The 7783-nt window shown below is 40.4% G+C and overlaps 1 pseudogene; it reads right to left on the bottom strand.

Annotated features, from left to right (window-relative positions):
• Positions 1-383: 383 nt before the first annotated feature.
• On the bottom strand, positions 384-1491 carry LOC124101881 (TAR DNA-binding protein 43-like; annotated as a pseudogene).
• Between the last annotated feature and the right edge of the window lie 6292 nt (positions 1492-7783).

Raw genomic sequence — 7783 nt, 5'->3', positions numbered from 1 at the left:
TAAAAAAAGGAGAAAAGAATGTCGTTCTAATCAATGGTTTCCACTTTAAACATGCAAAGATTCACTTAACAAGTCCAGGAATGAGACATTACAGGAGAAACCTTTTGATATCAGTTGTCGTGTGTTGGTTTACCAATCAGGCGCACAGCAATTCACTTTCAGCGGCTCAATATTTCAACCCTTTTTGTAACAAAACTTATAAAATTCCTTTAGCTCTTCCTCTTTTTCTAAAGAAAAATGTCAAAAATACTGCTGAATGCACTCCACACTGAACAAACCAATTTTGAAAATTCTTCATACGTATGTATTGTACAATATACTTACCATGAGTTTAGAAAAATTTGAATTCCCACTATTCTATGCTAACCAACATAACCCATTATCTACATTCCCCACCCAGAAGATTTAGAATCCATGCTTGAGCCAAGCCTCCATTGAAACCACTACCTGACCTTGCATTTGATGCTGATCCCCAAACAATTACAGCACCAGAATTAGAACCACTATAGGAATTATTTCCAGACCGAAAAGCTTGATTTGGCTCTCTCTGCATGTTGCCCTGGCTTTGGTTATTACCTGATGGGCCTGACTGGCTAACATGCCCGTCATACCCCAACTGCTCTGCAGTGCTGTCTGGGCTGCCACCATCATTGCTGGATTAATGCTAAAAGCACCAAAGTTCATCCCTCCACCCACGTCACTACTCTGATTATTTCCAAAGCCAGCTCCACCCTCTCTACTGTTACCAAACCCACCCTGATTCCCAAAGCCACCTGGATTATCACCAGACCTTCCACTTCTCTCTAACTGCCTATTGCTCTTGTGCTTAGGGTCAGCTTTGGACATATGCATGTTGATTCCTTTAATGATCAAGTCCTCTCCACAAAGAGACTGGGCAACCTGATCATCTGCAAATGTAACAAAGGCAAAAGCCCTGAATGGTTTGGGAATGCAGACATCTACCACTTCTCGGTACTGACAGAAGAATTGCTGCGGCTTGTTGGCAGACATGTCCTCTGTACAGCGCCCAACAAACACCTTTTTGCTTCCCGAGGCTCATCCGGGCTTTGCTGAGAATTGGGGAGTTGACAATCACACCATCATATGTTGCTGTGACATTACTTTCACCTGGGTTTAGTTTCATATTCCGTAAAACATACAAAGCCACACCCTTTTGAATGACCAGGTTTAATATCTTTCTTGACCTGCACCATAAGAATTTCTCCAAAGGCACTAAGACATTCTTTCAGGTCCTCTTTGGTTGTTTTCCATGGGAGAACCAACACTATTAAATCACATGTCTTCTGGACTGCTCTTTACTTTCACTACCGATGAAGCATCTGTCTCATCCATTTTCCTTTTGTTATCTTTGGGATAGTTCACAACGCATACCAGGTTTCCCCAACCAGCATCAGGGGCATGCAGAATTCCTTCTACTAGGCGAACACCTCTCATACACTGAGTCACTGGATTCAGGTAACTCAGCCCACATGCACCTGCATCCAAGAGCAGCCCAGCTACCTCTATGTTCCCACAAAATGGCCTATTAAAAAATAATAATAAAACAACACTATTTATTTTTTAGTTGTACTTGGTCACAATACCTTTATTTTATGCTAAGGATGGAACCCAGGACCTCACACGTGCTAGGGGTGCGCTCTACCGCTGAGCCCCAGCCCCAGCCCAAGTGTGGTTATTTTTCAAAAAGTTTTAAAGGCCTCACCACTGAGGGTTTCAGGCAGTTGAAGCAGAATAGAAGACATATGGATAGGTAGGAAGGTGACGTGAGACAAAACAAGAATGACCAAAATTGACTCTCCAGATTTTAAATTCCATTTACACATTCTTTTGTCTCATACACACTGCTATTAAATTGATTATCACACTTATCTACAGGTCCATAAATAACCTCTCTCCTGATTTTGGACCTTAAGAAAAACAAGTCTGAGAATGCTTTTCCTCAACAAATATATTTTTTATGATTTATAGCTTTAGGATCTGATTATTTCATCCATATATCATACTATCAATAAAATCTTCAATATGAGATGGGGTTGTGGCTCAGTGGTAAAACGCTTGCCTCACATGAATGAGGCACTGGGTTTGATCCTCAGCACCACATAAAAATAAATAAATAAAGGTACTGAGTCCATCTATAGCTAAAAATATTTAACAAAAAAATTTCTTCAATGTTACACAAATGTAGGACTGTTTAAATTCCCAAAGCAGAAAGACGAAATCCCCAGGGAGGGAGATATAGAAGGGCTTAGGCCATCAGAGCAAGATGGTAGGTGAGGAGGTCGGGGACAGGGCCAGAACAAAGGAGCATGGAGAGGGGTCTTCTGATGAGGTCATCTTCCTACTTGACAAACGTGCTCATGGACACAAGCAGGGGACCCAAGCAGACAGATCCTCCATGCTTGTGCTCCTAAATGGGAGATCCAATAGAAAAACAAAAACAGATGCGTGGACAGAGGGGGCACCAATCAATAATTGTGAGGAGCATGTGGACAGAGAAGGAGGTAAGGAAAGGAGGAAATCAGAGACCATGAGAAGAACAGGCCAACACTCCCCCATTGGATTCCTAGGCCTAGGGCCCCTTCAGAGAAGTCTAGCTCTATGTCTCTATCTCTTTTCAATAAACCTACTTCTTGCTTGCTATATTTGTGTCCTGTTCTTCAATTCTTTGCTGGACGGAGTCAATGAACCCAGGACCCCTCGTCCAAAAGGCTTTCAACTCAACAGGACTTTCCCACCTCAAGACAACAAAGAAAGTTGGGGACAACTGAAGGCACATTTCTTTAACTAACCCAATAGGAGACAGTGCAGTCAGTCCCAACCAAGGAGCCCTGGCTAAGTGTCCCTTTCCTCAGTGGTTGTTTTCGCCAAAGATTGTGTGGTCAGTTTGGACCAATGGACAGTGGCCAAGCACACATGAGTCAGGGATGAAAGCTGAGCAGACTGCCTGCTGGGTGCATCTGCTTTCAATTTTGATTGCTGTGCACCCTTCTGTATGTAGAAGTAAAATTCTTACCTTGCCAACAGAGCTAATCAGTCTCCAAGTGTTTACTTTGGCTCCTGGGAAGCCCAGACAGGACCCCCATATTTCCAACACCATTATAGTATGTACATACACGAGAATGTGCTTGCATATGCACACGTGCACAGAAACTTGGTGTGTTTTGTTATTTTGATTTCCCTGAATCTAGAACAGTGCCTGGCACAGAATATGTACTTAGTAAACATTTGTTCAGTGCGAGAATGAATGAATATGCCAGCACACAAACCACGCTCTAGCAATAGGCATTTAGATTGATTCATCTGAGAGCCGCCCCCTCCCCCTGCACCGGCAAGGTAGAGGGAACTGTGACCACGCACAGAGCAGGCCCAGCGGCCTGCTGAGGGGCAGAGCCACGCCCCACCCCCCCGCGCCTGCCAGGTGACCACCGACAGAAAAGGCCCAGTGGCCCGCGGTGGGACAGAGCTTCCAATCACTCCTGCAAGGTAGGCGGGCCTGCGACCCACCGGCAGAAGAGGAGCAGCGGCCTGCTGAGAGGCAGAGCCGCCCCCTCCCCCCAGCGCCTGCAAGGTAGACGGAACTGTGACCACCATCAGAACAGGCCAGACCTGCAACCGAGAGACAGAACAGGCCCAGTGGCCTGAGGAAGGGTAGAGCCGCCCCCCCCCCGCGCCTGCAAGGTAGGCGCACCTGCGACCCACTGGCAGTACAGCCCCAGAGGCCTGCAGAGGGGCAGTGCCGCTGCCTGCGCCTGCAAAGTAGACAGAACTGTGACCACCGACAGAACAAGCCTAGCGGCCCGCAGAGGGACAGAGCCACCACCCGCGCCTGCGAGGGAGACTTTGCAACTATACAAGACCAATATAAATATATAGGGGGAAAATTCAATAGCACAACAGTTTCACCAAGTAGAAAGGAACGCGAACAGTATGAAGAGACAAGGAAAGAAAGGACCACAAGCATTGTAGGTCAACTCAACGTTAGAAGAGGTAATAGCTGCAGCAGATGGAATGTCAGATAAAGAATTCAGGATATACATGCTTCAGATGATCTGGAGTCTCAAGGAAGACATCAGACAGCAAAATCAGACAATGAAAGATCACTTCAACAATGAATTACATAAACAAATCCAAGAAGCAAAAGATCAACTATACAGGGAAATAGAGGTTATAAAAAACAAACAGAAATCCTAGAAATGCAGGAAGCAATAAGCCAACTTAAAAACTCAATTGAGAATACTACCAGCAGAGTAGAACACTTAGAAGACAGAACATCAGACAATGAAGATAAAGTATTTCAACTTGAAAAGAACATAGACAGCTCAGCAAGACTGTTAAGAAACCATGAGCAGAACATCCAAGAAATATGGGATAACATCAAGAGACCAAATTTAAGAGTCATTGGGATACAGGAAGGGTCAGAGTTTCAAACCAAAGGAATGAGCAATCTATTCAATGAAATAATAGATTGATTCATCTTTTTTACTGCCATAATACTGTAATAAAGATTCTTATAAATTTATTTTTTTCTGTATCTACAATTATTTCCTTAGAATAAAATCCTAGTGATTAGATTTTGGATTCATTAATTTATTCAAGACATCTTATGTGAATAAACCCAAATAGCCAACAAATATATGAAAAAATGATCAACATCTCTAGCAATCAGGGAAATGCAAATCAAACCTACACTAAGATTTCATCTGACTCCAGTCAGAATGGAAATGATCAAGAATATAAACAATGATAAATGCTGGCAACTTGTGGGTGGGACTGCAGACTGGTAAAACCACTCGGGAAAACAGTATGGAGATTCCTCAAAAAACTGGGAATGGGATCACCACATGACCCAGCTATCCCATTCCTTGATATTTTCCCAAAGAATCTAAAATTGGCATAACTACAGTGATGCAGTCACATCATTGTTCATAGCAGAACAATTCACAATAGCTAAGTTATTGAATCAACCCAGATGCATGAATGAATTAAGAAATTGTTTATATATATATATATATATATATATATATATATATATATAATTTTTTTGTTTTTTGTCAGTTGCCTGTTTATTTGTGTGTGTGTGTGTGTGTGTGTGTAGTACTACTGAACCATAAAAAAAGAATGAAATTATGGCATTTGCAGGTAAATGGATGGAAATGGAGAATATCATGCTAAGTGAAATTAGCCAAAGTCAGAAACTCAAAGATCAAATGTTTTCTTTAATATGTAGAAGCTAGAGAAAAATAAATGAAAAAGGGAGAGAAGAATATGATTACATAAAGAACCACTCAAATATAAATTAATAGACAAACAAAAGAAAATGTAGTAGAGGAAGGAGAACAGGAAAGGGAGGGAGGACTGAGGGTAAAGGAGGAGGAGGATGAACTGAAATAAATTTCCAAGCAATGTGAGTTTGTCAGGATGAACCCGACTACTATAAAGCTCTGATGAAAATAAAATAAAATAAAGCACCATTTGCATAATTTGCAACATGCTTTCTAGAAAACTTGTACAAGTTTTTGCCCCTGTTATGAGAATACTTTTAATACTAATACTGCAATTGAATATTAGTGCAAAGTATTTTTTCCAATTTTACAGATGATAAAAGATAGCTTGATCTTTTGATTTAATTTGCTGTTACTTATGAAATTTACTATTTTCTATATCTATAAGTCACTTTGTTGTTTTTTTTGTGAGTTGCCTGTTTATATTTTTTGCCTGCTCACATTTCGGTGTGGATATGTTGGGGTTTTCTTATCATGGTAAACGTACCTAACATAGAATTTACCACTTTAACCATTTATAAATGTCTGGTTCTACAGCATAAAGTACCTTCTCCTTGTTAGGTAACCATCACCATTATTCACCTCCAGAACATTTTCATCACCCCACAGAGAAACTCTGTGCCTATTCATCACCTCCTCCTTCCTTCTACCCCCACCGCTCTACTTCCTGTCTCTGTAAATGTGACTATTCTAGGGATCTCAGATAAATGGATAAATCATACAAGCTATCCTTTGGGGTCTAGTTTATTTCACTTATAATAATATTTTCAAGGCTTATCCATATTGATGCATATGTTAGAATTCATTTCTTTTTAAGACTGAATGATGGTCCATTCTATATAGATGTTTTTGTCAGTTGCCTGTTCATATAGATGAATGGAATGAATAATATTCCATTCTGTGGCACATTTTGTTATCCATTCATCTGCCAATGAACATTTCAGTTGCTTCTACCTTTTGGCTACTATAAATAATGCTGCTGTGAATGTTGATGTGCTTTTAATGCCTTTAGATCTATCTGCAGGAGTGGCATTGCTGGATCATATGTTAATTACCCACTTAATTCTTTGAGGAATTGCCATAGTGTTTCCCTCAGTAGCTGTACCATTTTAAATTCCCATCAACTAGGCATTAGGGATCCAATTTCTCCACATATTCGATAACACTTTTGTTTCCTGGTGTTTATTTGTTTGATAATAGCCATCCTAATGGGTGTGAAGTGGTAGCTCAATGTGTCCTTGACCTAAGTGTTAGGTTTCTCTTTTTTATTTGCAGGATCACTTTTTTTAAAAAAGAATGAGATTATAGCATTTGCTGGTTAATGGATGGTAACGGAGAATATCATGCTAAGTAAAAAAATCCAAACTCAGAAACTTAAAGGTCAAATGTTTTGTCTCAAATGCAGAAGGAAAGGATAGGATAACAAAGAACCAATCAAGTATAAATTAATAGACATTAATGTTTTCACGTGTTTATTGCAAACATGTTCTCAATTTTGTTGTCTGCCTTATAAATTTTATGTAATCAAATCTAGTAAGCATTTTATTGGAATCATCTAAGTTTACTTGCGTTTCCCTCTCCTTCAAGCTGGTAAGTATTAGGTATATTTTTTCCTTTTTTGTTCAATTCTTTGATCTATCTGAAATTAATATCGGGTAAGATGAGATAACAGTCTAATCCATGTGTGTTCCCCATGGTTATAATCAATGGTTCCAGCATCACTTATCAAGTAAGATTTCATTTCCCTGATTCATGACCAACACTTACAATGGACACCAAGTTCTTTATATATTCTAAGATCTGAGGACTGGACCCTGTGAGGTGCCTCCACAGATTTCTCTCTGGGAATGAAGAACTTACCCGCCCAGCTGCTGAAGCATGAGTGGGAGATAGCCCCACTCATTGTCCCTCCTTCAAGGGATAGATTGCATCCAATGAGTGGTCACTACAGGCATACAAGCCCAGCCAGTGTATCCCAAAGAAAGATAATTTTGAAAGACTATGTGTCCTTTGGGGTTTACTGAGCTTTTGTTGGGCCCCTACCTCAGGCGACTCCTCTCTGCTCTTCCCCTCCCCTTTCCTTCATGTCTACGGACATATATTTCCAAATCATTCCCTGTAAACATCCTGTGTGTTGATCTCTAGGGTCTCTGTGTGGATGTTTTGTTTCATTAATCTATTGATTTTGGTACCACGTATTTTGATTTTTTTTTGTAGTTTTCAAATACAAGGAGCTTTTTGCATTCTTAGTTATCATCTAAATCCATAGATTTATGATGTCATTTAGTAAACAAAACACCATACAAGGACTTCAGTGGTAAACTGCTTTCCTAGAACATGTGAGGCAAGGTCCTCACATGTAAACACACACACACCCACACACACACACACACACATACACACACCATAACACAAAAATATTTAGTTCATAAGTGAACTCAAACATTATCTTTCATTTAAAACTGGCATCTTGAACCAGG

Source organism: Marmota monax, unplaced genomic scaffold (genome assembly GCF_021218885.2).
Source record: "Marmota monax isolate L192 unplaced genomic scaffold, Marmota_monax_Labrador192_F-V1.1 WCK01_AAM20220418_F8-fsc00052, whole genome shotgun sequence".
Classification (NCBI taxonomy): Eukaryota; Metazoa; Chordata; class Mammalia; order Rodentia; family Sciuridae; genus Marmota; species Marmota monax.
The sequence above is the reverse complement of the archived record's forward strand: the minus strand, read 5'-3'. Positions and strand labels throughout refer to the sequence as shown.